Raw genomic sequence first — 17,372 nt, forward strand, 5'->3', positions numbered from 1 at the left:
TCTTGTACTATTTAGTAATAGTGGACTAATGTTATTGGTCACCTATTCTCTAAGTACTCTATTAAGTATCATATTATATAATAATACAGTGTTCAGAGAATATCACACTTAGAGAATCATTGTATAATGATATAAAAGTTAATAAACTAGATTCTGCCAGTTCCCAAATTGTTGCCTAGATATAAAGTCAGCACCTCTTTAAGATAACTAAGCTATTAGTCAATAAATTAATTATGTGATAATATAATCAGGTCCCTGGTGACAAGCAGAAGTTATGTAAGGATCCTGTCAACCGAAGAATAGCTTAAATATAGGGACCCTGTATGTTGATCTGGCCTAGAGACCAGAGAGATCCAGGGACAAAACACTCACTGTGTAATCCTAACTATGCTGCTTATCATTCATTTAAGGAAGAACTAGAGAGCTTTTCTACATCAAAGTCAATACTGACTTGCAAGGTAGTCAAAAGGTCAGAGCTTTTTAAAGCTTGAAGTTCATTACAGTCCACTATTATCTTCTTGGTATCTTCTAAATAGAAAGAACAGCCAAAATTCCCAAGTAAAGTCATCTTTACTTAACAAAGTTGAAGCAGTTTTCCTGAGTCTAAAGTCTAAAGGCGAGAAAGCATGGCTATCCCACAAGCATATTAGGCTACTTCCCAAAATGCTCATTGGTATCTGCAGAGTAGCTGGTGGATCTCCATCGCTTGTCACTTCTATCCCGAACTTCTGGTAGTAGTCCCAACTCTGCCAACAATTATAGGTAATATATGTGTAAGAATAAAATATGTTTCTTTTTTTCTGTGAAAGGGTATGGGTGCATCAAACGTTTAAACTCCGAGGATCAAAAAGTTCTGAATCAAATAATGCTTGGCATTAGTACAGAGAAGGGAAAGCTCCCAACAGTAAAATTCACAAATGTCTGCCCAATGATGGTACTGAATAGTTCTTAGTTCACATATATAGCTTTATAATCTATGATATTTATCTAACACCTTTAAGTTGGTTGGGTGTTATTAACCAAAGAACAATTTTTTGTTCTGTGTTTCTATTTCTTTATTTAAAATATTAGGGAAAGGAGATCCGAGAGGTAATAGGACTGTGCAAGTCTACCTAACTAGATTGCTGGGAAATCATATTTCCTGAGGTCTGCTTTATTCTACCAGACCATTCTGTTTGCAAACCTTGTACTATTTAGTAGTAGTGGACTAATGTTATTGGTCACCTATTCTCTATCAGATGGCTTTAGGCATTTTGAGAGAAGATGCCCTGGACTTTCCTAAATTTGGTCTAAGAAATATTCTGGATGGAGTCTGTTCTCACTGTGAGCATTAGTTACGTAAAGGTGTAGATGAGTCTAATTTTTCTACCTGGGTCGATTGCATAATTTATGTTTATTCACGTATTAGCTGCACTGATTCATATATCCTAATCTTTTTTAAAAAAGGTTTTGTTTATTTATTTGAGAGAGAGAGAGATAGCACACAAGCAGGGAAGGGGCAGAGGGAGAGGGAGAAGCAGACTCCCCACTGAGCAGGGAGCCTAACTCAGGGCTCAATCCCAGGACCCCGGGATCATGACCTGAGCCAAAGGCAGATAATTAACCGACTGAGCCACCCAGGCATCCCTCATATATCCTAATCTTAATTAGCATTTAGACATAGTAATTGGCATAAAACTAAACATATAATAATCATATTTTTTTCTGCTACTTACATTTTAAATGAGCCATTAAAATTTAGCCAATCAAAATAACTTATCCTGTAGGCAAGGAGAAGTTTGGTTCTGCTGTACAAAGAACTTAAAAAGAATCCTTTGGGGTCATCTGGCTGGCTCAGTCATAGATCATGTAACTCTTGATCTCGGAGTCATGGGTTCAATCCCCACCCTGGGCCTAGGGCTTACTTTAAAAAAAATTTATATATATATATATATAGTCTCCTTTGAGTAAAATTGTAGACATTTATATACATGTTAGGTTCCTTTAGTTTCTATGGAATCTGAAAGTACTCCCATCCCATATGTTGAATGGTAGAATACTAGACTTCTCTTTTATAGTCTGTAATCCAATAGACAAAACCTATTTTTGCTTGTTAGATAGCTTCCATTAGTTAGCATGGAAAGATCGAGTATATCCGATGTTATTTTTCACTGGTGTAGCTAATGCTGCGGTGATGATGGCCCTGACACTGGGGTAATTTCCACTTTCACTCTTGAGGGCCTATGAGTTACTATAGTTGCCACAAGAAACTAACAGTAACCAACAAGCACAAATAGAAATTGCATACTGCACATCCCTTTTATTGTTCTAAACAACCTCATGAAGTTTTTAGAAACTGCCATACAGTTGGGTTCCTAACTGCACGGCAATTTGAAGAGAATTTGAAATTCTACCAATAAAAAGATTTGCATGGGTAAACCCCTACCTCTACATCAAGGGATGCAATAGGATAAAGATGACAGGTTTATAGGACTGATCCCAAAATGTAGTCAGTTTGTAAGGAGGTCAAAATTCTAATATTTATGAAATATGTTAACTTGGAGAAGCTTGGGAGAGTCAGACAGAGGAAAGCTCCCAGGGAACCATTCCCCCCCACCCCCCCAAACTCAGTTGTAAAGAAGGGCTACTAACTCTTTCATCCTGTTCTAAGTGGAGAACAGATCTTCTCCTGGCTGCTCTGGGTAGCTCTCCCTGTCTCCACAAAGGCGCCTGTTTACTCTATTTGACCTTTGCACTCTAGCACGCCCATACCTCTCTAGTCATGTGCCTAGTGTAACATCAGATGAAATCTTTCCACTTCTCTTTGCCTCCAGTAGATTTAAATTAACTGAAGTCACCGTATTTCATTGCGAAGCGTGTGATTACATTGTTCCAGACACTGTCTTAAATTATATGACTCTGTTAAAATTTTAACTTTTTTCAAGTAACAAATCTTAAAAGATGCTAAAGTCAGTTGTTTAGTAAAGCAGATCACTAAAAACTTGAACTTATTGAAGTCAGTTTAAACTATACGCCACAATACTCAAATTAATTCATTCAGTGTATATTTATCAAGTCCTACCATATGTAAGGCACCGTGAGCCAAAACATAGATACACAGAGCTCCAGGTCTCATAATGAAACCAAAACTTCAAATTTTTGTTCAATCATAATTTGATATAGGAAGCGTTTGGGGCTTTTTTTTTTTTTTTTTTTGGTATATGAAAATTTATTACTACTGTATTTCATGAATAAAACTTATGATCTTGGGGGGCATCTGGGTGGCTCAGTCAGTTAAGCCTCTAACTCTTGATTTCAGCTCAGGTCATGATATCAGGGTCATGAGATCAGGGTCATGGGGTCGAGCCCCATGTCAGGCTCCCCATTCAGTGCAGAGTCTACTTGTCCCTCTCCTCTCTCTCTCTCTCAAATAAATAAATAGATTCTTTTTTAAAAATTTAAAAATAAAAAAAATGATCTTGGTCTTTCCTTCTTGCTTTCATATAAAGCCAAAAGAAAGAGGGATTGACTGCTTTAACAACCATAGCAGACTACAGGAATGTCACCAACAGCATGACCTTTGTGACCAAATCTAGTAACCAGAACTTTCCTGTTTTTTCTCCATGCTGAGTGTGTAGCCCAACATGGGGATCGATCTCACGACCCTGAGTTCATGACTTGAGCCAAAAACAAGAGTCAGAGGCTTAACTGACTGTGCCACCCAGGTGCCCCAAGAGCGGGAGCTTTTTTTAAAAAATATTTGCCTTCTTTGATATAAACCAATTCTTGTCTCTACTCCCTACCCAATCATCTCTTTAGCTGCTCATATTAGTATTTGATAAAAAAAATTTTAATTTCTAAGAGCTTTATATGGTGGGCTCTATAGAATAGTAGTTTAAAAAATGGGCTTTGTGGTTTTGAAAGAAATCCCTTAATCTTTCTGAGCCTCAGTTTCTTCATCTGTGAAACAGAAATACTGATTCTTTCTTGGTGATATGCTGAGGACTAAACAAAACATTATTCATGGATCCCTTAGCATACACCCTCACGTGGAGTGTGTGTCCAATAAAAAGTAGCTCTCATTTTAATGGAGTTTGGGTGAAGTGAATGTGCTTGATGTGCTTGTTAAGCAGTATGATTCAGTTTTAATAGTAGGTACAGTGGCAGAACTGTCTTCCTCTGATAATAAGAAAAGTAAACTTTGGTGGAACCGAAGGAAGCAAAATATCTAGACCCAGAGCAAGGAGAGGGCCATGGTGCTGGAAAGAAGATAGCATCAGGGGTGTCTTAGTTGGGGTTGCCCTAAAACAGAACCTGAGATGAGGAATTGGATGCATGTTGGTTATCCCTAGAAATAGGGATAACCTTGAATCTTCAAGAAAATGTACAGAATGAAGTAGGCTTGGTGGAAAATCCAAATAATCTACATAAGATCCCAGAATAAGATACCTACATAAGCGTGCTGAGTGCTTCTCAGAACTTCCTGAAAGGTAGATGGCTGAAAAGTTTGTCCACAAGCTCCTGCCTCCCATCGGTTGAGGGCTGCCCTTGAGGGTATTAACTATCTCCCACATTTCCAGGCCAACCTTGAGGAAGTACTGAGCAGGCTTCTGCAATTCTGGAAAAGGCTCTGAGGCAGAAATTAGGAAGACTCAAACCATGTTCTGGAGGATTGGGCTTGTGAAGAACCATCCACTGAAGCTACAGCTGAAATCAAAATGGGGCTTAGAGGATGAGAAACAGGACTCTAAACTTTCCTGCACAATAGTCTCTCTGACAGACCATGAAAAGCACCAGGACAGGGAAAAATTGTTACAGACTGAATGTTTGTGTCCCCCCCAAAATTTATATGTTGAAACCCTAACCTTTAATGTGATGGTATTAGGAGGTGGAGCCTTTGGGAGATGACAGCTAGGTCATGAGGGTAGAATGCTCCTAAACAGGATCAGTGCCCTTGTCAGGGACTGAAGAGATCAGAGTTCCCTGCTCTCCACCATATGAGGACACAAGAAGATAGCCGTTTGCAAACATGGAAGAGGGTTCTCGCTACACCCTGGCCGTGTCGGCACTCTGATCTCAGACTTCAGCTTCCAGAACTGTGAAAAATAAAATTCTGTTGTTTGTCCACACGGCCTATGATACTTTGTGATAGCAGTTCAAACCGACTACTGACAGAATTGAATGCTGGTTTCAAAGATACATCAGATATATGGTTTTCTCTAGGTTCTAGCTTAGCTTCTTTCATGGCAACTAGATTATGGTGAACAAAGTTCAATGCAATAAAATAAAAGTGTAAGGACACAGAATCTTTTCTTTCCCAGAAGCTCCTACTGGGATCGGAATTGCAGGGTTTCCAACTTGGTTACCTATGTAGTCATAATACTGCCACAAAAGGAAAGATGGGGCTTCACAAGGATAATATATTCTCACTGTATCCTTCAGTTCTCTATCCCCATAACCAGGAAACACTCCAGTCAGAGCCTGATCAATGTGGGTAAGCCAGGCTTCTCCGTCACCTTCTCTGAAGTCTCCATTATATTAGTCAGGCAGAAATTACTAAATACTTGAAATGATGAGTCCACAGCTTGTTCAGGGAATGTAATGGGGAAATTAAACTCAGCATTAATGAGTTAAAAAGCCTTTTGGTTTCTATTTGAAGGGGGGCAAGCTTGTTGGCCTAGCTAATCTGACAGTGAAAGGTAAAATGATTTATAAGTGACAATTTATAATTTATAAATAATTAGATTGTCCATTCAATGCATGGTTGCAATTTCTGTCCAATCAGAGTGCCACCTAGGGTTCCCTGATAAAATGTGAACATTGCATGGGATATCCTTATATGAAAAAATATTCACTATTGATCAAAAATTCAAATTTACTGGGAATTCTTTATTTTTATTTGCTGTATCTGGCAACTCTATTGCCACCTCCAAACACATACAAAGAAAGAGCTACTCATTAAAACAAGACTGTAAATGTTCTGCAATGTTGTGCTAAAGGTTCTTGGACTTTTCAGTAGCAGCAACATTTCAATAAATTGACATGTGAATTAACTTTAACAATTTACATATTGTTTCCTTGGGCACATTTCTAAAAACTTTTCAAAGCATTTCAATAATTTATTTTGTCACAACAGGGCAATTTGTATATTGAAAAAACACTGTGATAGTAATAGGAAAACTCTTTTCAAATAATTCCAAATGAGCCTTCAAAAGACTCCCACTTATTTGTTAAGAGTCAAATATGCGTACTTTAAAATGTTTTCATAGGATTCACCTAAATATTCTTTCATAAATAAAATCTAAATCAACTTCTAAGTCCCAGAGCAGTTCTGTAGAGTTCTTTGATGAACAGAAACATCCCAAAACCACATGCAGAGTCACTTCATTTTAGTTGCAAGATTCTTGTTCCAGCTCACCTTCCAAAACAATTTCAGTCAAGTAGAAATGTTCTGACAATCCCGGCTCTTAGAACGGCAAATAATCCCTGCCTTTTCATTCATTCGCTCATTACCTCTCTAAAAAGAGAATGTGCAGTTACCAGAATTTTATACAATTAGTGCTCTAAGAGTGTTTTAAATGCAAACCTGTAAGAGGAAAGTAAAAACAAATCAAAGTTAATTGTGACTGGCTGGAACAAAATGGTTAAATCGATACAAGGATGGCTCATGTGCTCATCATTTACCCATTACCTGGGAGACGAACACCTCCTGCTGTGCCTGATTTTTGATACAGATTTACCATTGCCTGCATCCTGCAGACACACGGTAAGGAAGCCCAGACCTTCTCTCACTCCCTGTCTCATTATCCTCTTAGCACTTACTAACCTATTCATTCTTTTTTTTTTTTTCCTTGCTGGTGTGTTCTTCTTAGCAAGGGGGGGTGGGGGGGGCGGGGGGCGTGCACACAAGGAAAACTAGAGTTAAAAAACTTTATAAAGAAGTTCAGGGCCTTCCTGCAAAACAGTCAGAGTATCTGTGAATTACTGACTTCTCTCAATCAGCTCCCCATTGACTATTGTGTTTTTCAGAAACCTCCATGAGTAGAATGCAAGTCCTTTCGTAAAGCATCCCTTGAAAAAAATTTTTATTGTTGTTAAGGTATTAGATGTAAATGAAGAGAAATAAAGCCCTTTTATCTGGAATTGTGAATGTCTTTAATGGAAGGGTGGCCTGAAAACCCAACACCAGTATCCAGGTGAAGGACTTGAGGAACAGCAATGTGCTATTGGAAAATCTGGCTTTTGAAGGTCATGCATGTTCTTAGCTCTCATCAATAAAGCTGGTGTTTTAAGATAAAGACATTTCTAACCTGCCTTTCTGCAAATGCCTGTCACTGTAGCCAAGTATCCAAAAAAATGGAATATAAAATGTATCTGCCATTGAAAGTTAATATGTATCTCTGAATTAAATACACACACCAAATTGGATTACGTCTGGATAGGATGGCTGTGTTGATACATTCTTTTTTAGATAATTTTCCAAATGAAAAGCTTGCAACTACATGTTATTTATTATTATTATTATTACTATTATTAATGATTTCCAGGGAGGGGGTAAGACTCAAAAATTCTTGAAATAACTAATTTTTCTGACTCTATTTGACAGTTAAATATATATCACCATATATTTACTGGCAATTATCTTCTTTTCACTTGCTAGCTACTTTTTTTTTTTTTGCTTCTGTATATGGATTACCAAACAGAAAAGTATAGAGATGACCACATATGAAGAGCAAATCGTGACAGAAAGTGCATTATATTTTTAGCCAAGTGCACCCAAATAGGCTAAATATGTGAAGGTTAGAAATACAGTTCCCACTTTAAAATCAGAGTATAAATAAAAATGGGAAAACCTAGGAGCACACTGATATGTTAGGGGGAAAACAGAGTGTAAAGGATTGACTGGCGGAAAACCGTGATACCATACAAAGGGACCAGAGTTAAGATACCACTGATAGCCCTCATCAGCCTTTCAATTGGCTGTTGGCCTGTATTCCACCTACCACTTCCTCAATGCATCCTTTATATTATTTTTTTAGGAAAGGACATTCATGACCAATAACAATGTTATAATGATAGTAAGTATCGGATTTAAGATACGTTTTTTTAAAAATACCTTTAACCAACATTAAAAAGCCAGCAAGGGCGGGGGCCGGGGGGTTGTTACCTAGCTCAAGGTTTTATTTAGTGATGGTTCCACTTTTTCACTCACTGCTGCAAATCAGCATTTTTAGTGGACAAAGGGCTCAGCAGCGGCCTTATGATTGCTTCTTTTCAAATGGTAATGGCTATCCTAACTCCTCTGCCAGGTTTTTCTTACCCGAGCACAAATTGCAGTTTACAAGGCTCTGAGGGGAAAAAAAAAAATCTTAGCTGAATATCTTTTTTTTTTTATTCGACAAACTGACATGTAAATTACCCTTTAAGTGCTCCACTCTAGGGCTCTGATCATCTCCTAATTGTCACAGTCAATTGTAGCCAACAGTCTCTTCAATCCCAAGCGCTTTGACAACAAGCACAAGGATCAAAGCAGAATCAGCTCCCTTCAATATCCTTCTGTTTAGGATGCTACAAAATGCCTGAAAAAGAAAGGTATAAGGGCATTGCTGTAGAGGAAACTGAGAGTAGCAAGTATTACAATAGTCATTTTCTCCATCTCTAAAATTATGCTGTATAAGCTGCCGTGATCTTTAATCACATGTGCAGAACAAATACATAAACCTCCCGGGCAATTAATATGCTCTTAAGATTATACTAATATGCGAGCTTTACAAACAACACCGTCTCCGTGGCTTAGGAAAAACTACAACACAGCGAGGGGATAGCAATCATTTCGTAGCAGCTTGAGCATCAAAAACTATTATCAAACATATTATGTGTTTGAGCATAAATTCCAAAGCACAGTTTTATTACTTAGTTTGGTGTCAGGATTCACTGCTCCCCCAAACTAAATAGCCCATTGAAAATTTTTGAGTTTTTTTTTAATTAACCTAGAAATGTCCAAATGAAAATGTGCTCCCAAATAAATAAAAAATGTGACACCAAAACTAATTTCAGAAGATGCTGTTTTCCTTCCTAGGGGTAACTCTTACTGCTTTCCTGAGAACAAACTAATTAAAAGTCATTTACATGATCTACAAACATGATTCTTAAATAAGATGCCCTTACCAGGATCACTACTTAATAAAATATCACAATTCTTTTTAACTAAAGTAGTTATTATGCGTCACTAACTTTTTTAGAAGATTATTTATGCTTTTCTCAAAAGATAACAATTTCGGTCTAACAAATATAACAATATAAATGATTTGGTGGAAAGAGAAACCCTGCATAATAAACTTGTATAAAATACCCACTTTAAAAATAACCTGAAAATTGTCAGGAAAAAAACTGGCAAGTGGAAAGAAATCAAAGGCGCATATGACAGCACCTCTATGAGCACCTCTACGGCTGTCTCCTTGTACCCAGGTATTACACGCATACGGCGTGCACGGCATGCAAGGTCACACAGTGATTGACAGCCTTCCTACGCTCAAGAAAAAAAAAACTGAAAAAAGAGGCAGCAAATACCCCCGGTTCCTTTCTCAGCTAGTCCACTCAAATCCCCCTATAGGGGTTTCCCATCCTCCCCTCAATTTCACCTTGAATTCTCAGGTTTGATTGAAGAGCTTCACAGAAGGGTCTATTACAGATTGAGGAATGATCCATTTCACATCTGAAGCTCCAAAGAGCTACTTGTGAGGAGTCTTTGAGTGCATTTATCTCACATGTGAAGCTTTCTGCAAAATCAATATGGGTATTTTTCAGTTTGACAAGTCAACATGAAATATCACATAATAATAGAAAAACAGAGTTGTACATTTAAACACACCCGATACAGTTATCTATGACAAAGCTTATAGTTATTACTCATGGATATCCTTGAGTATGCCTAATCTAAATTCATCCTGAGAGCTGGGCTAAAGCACACAGAAAGAGAAACTGACAGGCTACCATACTTTTGGCTCCTTTGTCCTAATTGATCCAGGTTTTGTGGTGAGAGGAGAAAATGGGCAGGAATCATGGCCTTTACTACCAACTTGGGAGTGATATCAGAAGTGGGAAGAAAATGACCAGAGGTGAAAAAGAAGAAGGAAGGAGAACAAATGAGAAATGTAAAGAACTTTAAATTTAACTAATTGGCAATAACTAGGTAAAATCATCACCCAAAGAGCAGTAACCATGCCTGTACCCAATCCCCACCACCATGGTAGGAAGCACTAGCAGAATAATTGACATATTTGTGTTGGGGTCTGACGATCTTTGGGTGAACTCCAGGTCTATTTTACTGTCTGCATCAGCTTGAGAAACATGTTTTAACACGTTTTTCTCTTAACTATTTTTTTTTAAATCTTGAAATGGGATTAATCAGATTTACTTATAAGGTTTTGTGAGGATTGAACAAGATGAAGCATATAGCACCTGGCACATAGAAATATTAATTGATTAATGGTAAATACTGATGAAATTATTAGAGTTTTCTTACACCTATCCACAAGGTCTCTAGGGTTCTAATCTGGTGCCATTTCTAGTGTTCCCTGGACCCTTTCCACATTGTTTAATGTCCCCAAGGTATAGATGACCATTTGGGTGAAAGAGTGAGTTCGCTATATTAACTCTAGTATCGGTCCTAGTAGAGGCGTGCAGCCACCCATATTCTCTTGCCTTAAAAACAGTCTTCCTCCAACCAGGAAGGCTGTCCTCACCAACCAAGAGAGAGAATCAAATGGGACTTTGAGAAAGGAAAAAACTCAGGCCTGGAGGCCAAATCAGCTTATCACTTCAAGCAAGAAATGAGGTAAAAGATGTAACATATAGTTTCCCTTCATATGCCAATATGCTATCATTAATACTGAGGTTATCTCTTTATATTCCACTGAAGGAAGAATCTTAAAATTAAACAAAAACAAAAACAAAAACAAAAACAAAAACCTTCTCAATAGCATATTGGCAACCCAGATTTGGTTAAGTGACTCACTATAACTTCTTATTCCTCTCCCTCACATTTTCCTGTAGCTTATCACTACCTAAGTAGTATTAACACCATCTATACTTGATTATCTGTGCTTGGATTTGTAGATTGCTTGAAGCATATTTATAACTTCAAGTTAACTCTCCCCACTACTCAGAATAAGTAGTGGCCAAATAAAAATAAGGCCAAAGTAAGCAAAACGTGTGAGTTCAGAGATGTGAAAATTCACGTTAATATAAGAGTAAGAAAAGTATCATTATAAAATTCAATTGAAGTTTAAAAACTCTTACCCTGTATTTCAAAGTCAAATAACTAAATATATATAGACTCTGTATTTAATTAATTCAACCAATATGTATCAAGAACTTAATATATGTAATACTGTTCATTTTTTAGCCACTTTACTGTTCTCCTCCATTATTAAAATTAAGCTATAGCTTTCATTCTAAAACCAAATTAAAATATTTTATTAAATGCTGATATAGAATTACAAGAACAAATTGAAACAATTTCCTACTTAGAAAGGGTCATTTCCTTAAAATTTTTAATTTATTTGTTTTGGACTCAAAATACATTTTCAGCAAGGCAACAAGTTTATAAATGACAATTAAGTTCCCAAATTGACACATAAAAACCTGTTTAATGTAAAATGTACCTGAAACACACTAGAACCAAGTCTTAAACACCTCTGGGTCGTAAGATCTGTAAATTTAATCCTGTAGAGGCTTAAGGAGTATCATCAAACATTGCATTTCCAAAATCTGAGACCTATCAGGCAAGACACCTGAGGTAAGAATAGAGCATCCATGAATTTGGGTGACCACTATTCTCAGGATCACCATCATATCAACACCATCACCATCATCATCATCATCATCATCATCATCATCTTGCCATATTTTGCCCATTGTATTAGAGCATGGAGGCTATAAGGATGATGCCAGGAGGTAGCCAATAAGATGACATCTCATCACTTTGATTTTTTAAATAAGTGGAGGAGAACTGCACCAGGGTGTCGGGCCCTCACTGTCTCTGGCACTGAAACGTGTCTTCCATCACGTTCATTTCCCTGAACATTTAAAAAATGCTTTCAGTTAAGCAAATGAGGGCTCTGAGATATCACTACCCACATCTCAGCATTTCCTCCTTCTAGATTTTGCCTTGTACTGTGGTCACACCAGACTCCTTAGGCACAGCTTTGAAAAGTCCAGGAAGGGGGCTAGCTCAGGACCTGTAAACATGTTCCTTGGCATGCTGATAGTACTTCAACAAAACCACAATACTGAAATGAATATTCGCCTTTCTAAAGATCTCAAAAGAAAATAATATCACAACTTTCCAATTATTTTTATATTTCAAAAGCTACCTTCCTTCATTATCAGGATTTTCTGTCTGATTCCTGTTTTGGTTTTGATTTTGATTGTAAACTTCACCACTCAAAAGTACGAGTGATGCTTGTTTTCCAAGTACTTCATATGCACCATTAAGTAGTAGCCTATAGTTCAACTAATAAAAGTGCTAACTATGAACATTCATTTCCTACCGTTTGTCCAACTTTCAAGTGAAAAAAACACCATACCCTACAATTTGCAATCCACTTAAATGACCTCTGGCCTTATCAAATCGTAATCACAAAACATATACATGCCTCACTTAGAAACTGAATTGAGCAGGGTTTGGGGGATGAGAAAATGGGGAGTTATTGTTTAACGAGTCTAGAGTTTCAGTTTTGCAAGATGAGAAAGTTCTGGAGCACTGTTGCACAGCAGTGTGAATCTACTACAGAACTGCAATTAACTCAAAATGGTTAAGATGGCAAATTTCAAGTTATTTTTTTACCACAATTTTAAAAAGTTTAAATAAAAAAAATAGTAAAACTGCTTGAAGACACTAGTGTATCTAATTCAAGAATAAATTAGTAATTATGGAACATCTTTTGAAAACTGAATTAAGGATATCCTGATTTTTAAGTATTTTGGCAGCCAATATCTTGGATTTTAGTCCTAATTTCTTTTCTATGAAAATACTGCCTACAAAATTATCTGTACAGTTTTCAAATCCAAATGGACTAACATATGACTCGACATAGGAGAAATTGACATGAGAATGCAGGTCAAAACTAAATAAATCAATGAAATTTGGATTATAGAATTTCACTTCTCTCCTGAAAGATTCAAACAGTGAAACACAAGAAAACCACCACTCCCAGGTGCTGTGTTCTGAGGCTGTAACTACCACACATTTTACCATTGCAAATCTCAACATTTCCCTGAATTCAGTGAATCTCAGTGGACCAAGCAAGTTGAAGCTCATTGAGACAAAAATACTTGAACCCAAACCAGACTAGTTTTCAGTGGTTTCTCTGTTTTTGTAACAATCATTCCACCGTATCTTAACACTTTCTTCAGGGTTTTTGTTGTTTTGTTTTGTTTTGCTTTGTTTTGTTTAACATTTTATTCTGGTTACTTTTTTTTTTTTTTTTTTTACCATTTTTTAAAAGTTATGTTATAAAGATTTTTTTTCAGGATTAAGTGTCATAATGCTTTCTCTTTGAACAAGGTAAGCAAATTTAAATTTATCCCACAGAAAGGCAGGAGACAGAAACTTTGCAAGAAGTAGGCAAAATGGGACTATGGAGTAATGAGGGAAGTTTATAGAAACTAGTGTCTTTAATTTATAATCCCACCTCACATACAAAGAATGAAATCAATCAAAAGTACAAGTAGATGGCTACCTTTTGAAAGTAAGATCCCAGGGATAAAATGATAAGATGAAAACTAATGGACATGATGCACTGATTCAAAAATTTATTAGAACTTTTTTCTCTGCATATGCCCTCTACTCCAATCATTTGATCATCTAATGTTTTTTTAAAGATTTATTTATTTATTTTAGAAAGCCAGAGAGAGAGAGAGAGTGGGGAGAGGGGCAGAGGGAGAGAATCCTCAAGCAACTCCCCACTGAGCATGGAGCTCCATGCAGGGCTCGATCCCACAACCCACCCAATCATGACCTGAGCCAAAACCAAGAGTTGGACACTCAATTGAAAGAGCCATCCAGGTGCCCCTCTAATGCTTTGTTTTTAACATTTATTCTTATAGTCCGCACAGTTTATTAGATTAGGGATAGCAAAACCTTGAAGTCCGGTGTGAATCTGCAGTTTATAATAATACCAATAGTTTTTGATAATACTAGTTACCTATAACTAACATATCTCAGCACTTACATTATCTCCTTTGAACAACCCTATGAGGTAAGTATCACTATTCCTTTAACATATGAGGAAACTGAGGCTTTGAGAGATTAAATAACTTCTTGCTAAATGAGTTTCCTCTTGCTTTGGGGTCTTCCTATTGCCCAATATCTCCTGAATAGAAACTATATCTTGGACACAGACACTTGCTATGATTGACTCCGTGATGAACCAAATGTAGTCATTGGCGAATATGGTCATTGATCAGAAGCAGCATCTCCCTTGGTTCCTCTGCTACCTCTCCAAGTATTCGCCAAGCACCCGGTTATAAACCATTCACTACAGAGAGTAGCATCCCCAATGACACGTCTTTTGAAATCCACTTGAATTCAGGACTATAATCACTATAATCACAATTGAGGTATTCCAGAAGATGCTACTACCTTTGCAAATACCATAACCAACAGCAGTGAAGAACATTAATGACCAGCACAATGGGCCTTTTCATTTCCCTGCTTCAGATCTGGATCCCCTTCTCCCCAAGACCTCTCGATGCCCAGGTGAATATATTCATACCATTCCTAGTGCAAACAGAGTGAGGACACACTCTCACATGTTACTCAGGACAAGCCTAAGAATCCAAGAATAGCACAGCTAGAATCCTAAGGGCTCTCTCTGCCATGCCATAAAATTATATGTGAGAAAAATGTGGTCCAAAAAAGTAAAATGATTTGCCCAAGGTCATAAGCTAATAAGTGGGGGGAAAAAAAAAGAGAGAGAGAGAGATTTCACTGCAAGTCCAGTGCATTTTCCACTTAGACTTTTAAACAAAAGACCTACTATGTGTCAAATAAGGTACCATGTATGTTACATACAGTATTTTGTATAATCCTAACAACCTTCACAAAAAATAAATAGTATTACTCTTCTTATATAAATGAAAAAGATTAAGTAATCTAGTAATCTAGTTAAATTCACATAGCTAGAAAGTAGCAGCTGTAGGGATCGCTATTAACACCTTACTTTTAATATAATGGTCAAATTCCTATTAAAAAAAACAAAACAAAATAAAAAATAAATCCAGAAGGGATTATGCTGCTAAGAAGTATGGATTGATATTGAGATTAGAGAAGAAAAGGTGTAAAATTAAGGCCTGGGAAATCAACAAAACTAAAGTAAAGGTGTTGCATGAATATACTGGTCTTTATTTTTATTTCTTTTTTCCCAAAAGGATTTAATTGGTCTATTTAACAACAACAACAAAAAAATGCATCTGATACAATAAACTAAATTTAAAGTTGGTGAATAAAATAGTCTAAGGGAAAATGCAGTGAAATTAAAAGACAAAATTATTGCAAGGAAGTCTTATCTACTTGCCAGGAGTAGTCCATAAATTTGAATCTGAGCTTTCAGACAGGCTATATGAAGAGGGAAATGTGATTCATTACATAGATCAGAGTGTCCCTAAAACAAAGAACATGCCATTTGCTCAGGAGGACACAATTATTCCTGGTTCTGAGACCATAGAGAAACTTGTCCCTGTGGCCCTCCTCGAGAAGACACAGCACAGAACAGGAAACAGTCACCTCAAAATATGGTCCCAGCCTGCAGAGCCCAACTGCTTGGGCGGTTGAGTGCACCATGTTTATTAGTGCCAGGCGGCAGCATTGCCTTGGCCAGAATTCAGTCAAGGCAGTTCTTTGGGGACAGCATGCTAGTTTTCTCAGGGAACCAGCAGAAGGGATGAGAGAGAATGATGCTGAATGTGAAGATGGTCAAGACCTGCATAAATCCAATACTAATGCTAATTCCCGTAACACCTTTCCTAGGACACCCAACCCATCTCCACCTGGACGGCATTTAGTTCCCTTCCATTTACTCATTCCATCTGAACACAATTCATACTTCCTAGCCTCTCCTGATGCAAAAGAACAGGTAGAAACTGATGGTCTCTGCACCAGACCCAGTCTCAAGTTGTCCTGAGGAGAATGAGTGAAGTGGGCAAAACAGGCAAAGCCAGGCCAAGAGAGCAGTGGTGTGCTCATAGGTTGTGTCAGTTCATTTGTCAGAGAGAGGTCCACCATTCCTGGGCTTTGCAGAGAGCCCCAGCTGCCACTGGCAAACCTTTCAGGAGCCACTACTCCCATTCATTATTTCACTCAGTCACTGAGTCAACCAATATCTATTAGTAATTATTATGGTTACATACCCAGGAAGCACAGCTAGACAAGATGCACAGTGCCCTTTCCTAATGAAGTTAGTGGGTTTCTAACTGAAGAGGCTCCTAATTTAGGCAACTCAAGAAAAAAGCATGGAGCTGGAGAATTAATAACTAAAACTCTACATGCTGTCTTTTTTTCACAAAAGGCTGTGGGAGAATTCATCTGGGAATCTGAAGAGCAGCCCTTCCTTGGGGATTAACTAAAGACTATGGCCTTGCAATTCATTTCAGTAGTCCATGCCTTTCATGGTCTCATCTATCAAGAAAGAAACTAATATGTGACAAATACATCATAATATTCTGTGAAAGAATAAAAAACGTTGTGAGAGCTAAAAACATTATGGAAATATTCCCTTTAAAACATGTACACGTTGATAAAATGGACCTTAAAGCTATTATTACATAAGTACACCTGAGTGTCTGTCATAGTTAGAAACTTGTGCTAAGAACACAAGATAATTAGGGCCACCTGGCTGGCTCAGTTAGTAGAGCATGCAACTCTTGATCTCGGGGTCATGAGTTCCAGCCCCACATTGGGTATAGAGATTACTAAAATAACTAACTAACTAAATAAATAAATAAATAAATAAAACAAAAGAAAAGAATACAGATAATGAAATAAAAAATGAGCAATTTATTCTACCTAAACACTAGACAATTATATTAATTATAACATTTAATGGCTTGCACTGAAGGACTCACTGATTGACAAATACAGCCCTTCTAGAATGTTAAAAACATAATTAGGAGTAGCTTGAAATGGCAGCACCCATGTACTCTTACCTGTTGATGTGCAAACATTGTGGTTATGTAAGGAATAAAATATCAAAATAGTCATTTCATATTATTAACCAAGGTTCAGAGCATGGTAAGAAATGACTCTATTCCAGAGAGAGTTCTGCATTCACTTAAAACTCTTCTAACTGAAACTAGAATTGTCATCTCCCTTCCCCAACTCACAATCTATA

The 17,372-nt window shown here is 37.2% G+C and overlaps 1 long non-coding RNA gene across 2 annotated transcripts in view; it reads right to left on the reverse strand.

Annotated features, from left to right (window-relative positions):
* Positions 1-4,873: 4,873 nt before the first annotated feature.
* LOC116636307 overlaps positions 4,874-17,372 on the reverse strand; it is a 50,779-nt gene continuing 38,280 nt past the window's right edge. For both annotated transcript variants that reach the window (XR_004300319.1, XR_004300318.1), the window contains 3 exons: positions 9,621-9,758; positions 8,399-8,558; positions 4,874-6,565 (listed from right to left, as the gene is read on the reverse strand). This is a non-coding gene — a long non-coding RNA (uncharacterized LOC116636307). The remainder of the gene's footprint in view (positions 6,566-8,398; positions 8,559-9,620; positions 9,759-17,372) is intronic.

The sequence above is a fragment of the Phoca vitulina genome, unplaced genomic scaffold (genome assembly GCF_004348235.1).
Source record: "Phoca vitulina isolate PV1807 unplaced genomic scaffold, GSC_HSeal_1.0 scaffold1, whole genome shotgun sequence".
Taxonomy (NCBI): Eukaryota; Metazoa; Chordata; class Mammalia; order Carnivora; family Phocidae; genus Phoca; species Phoca vitulina.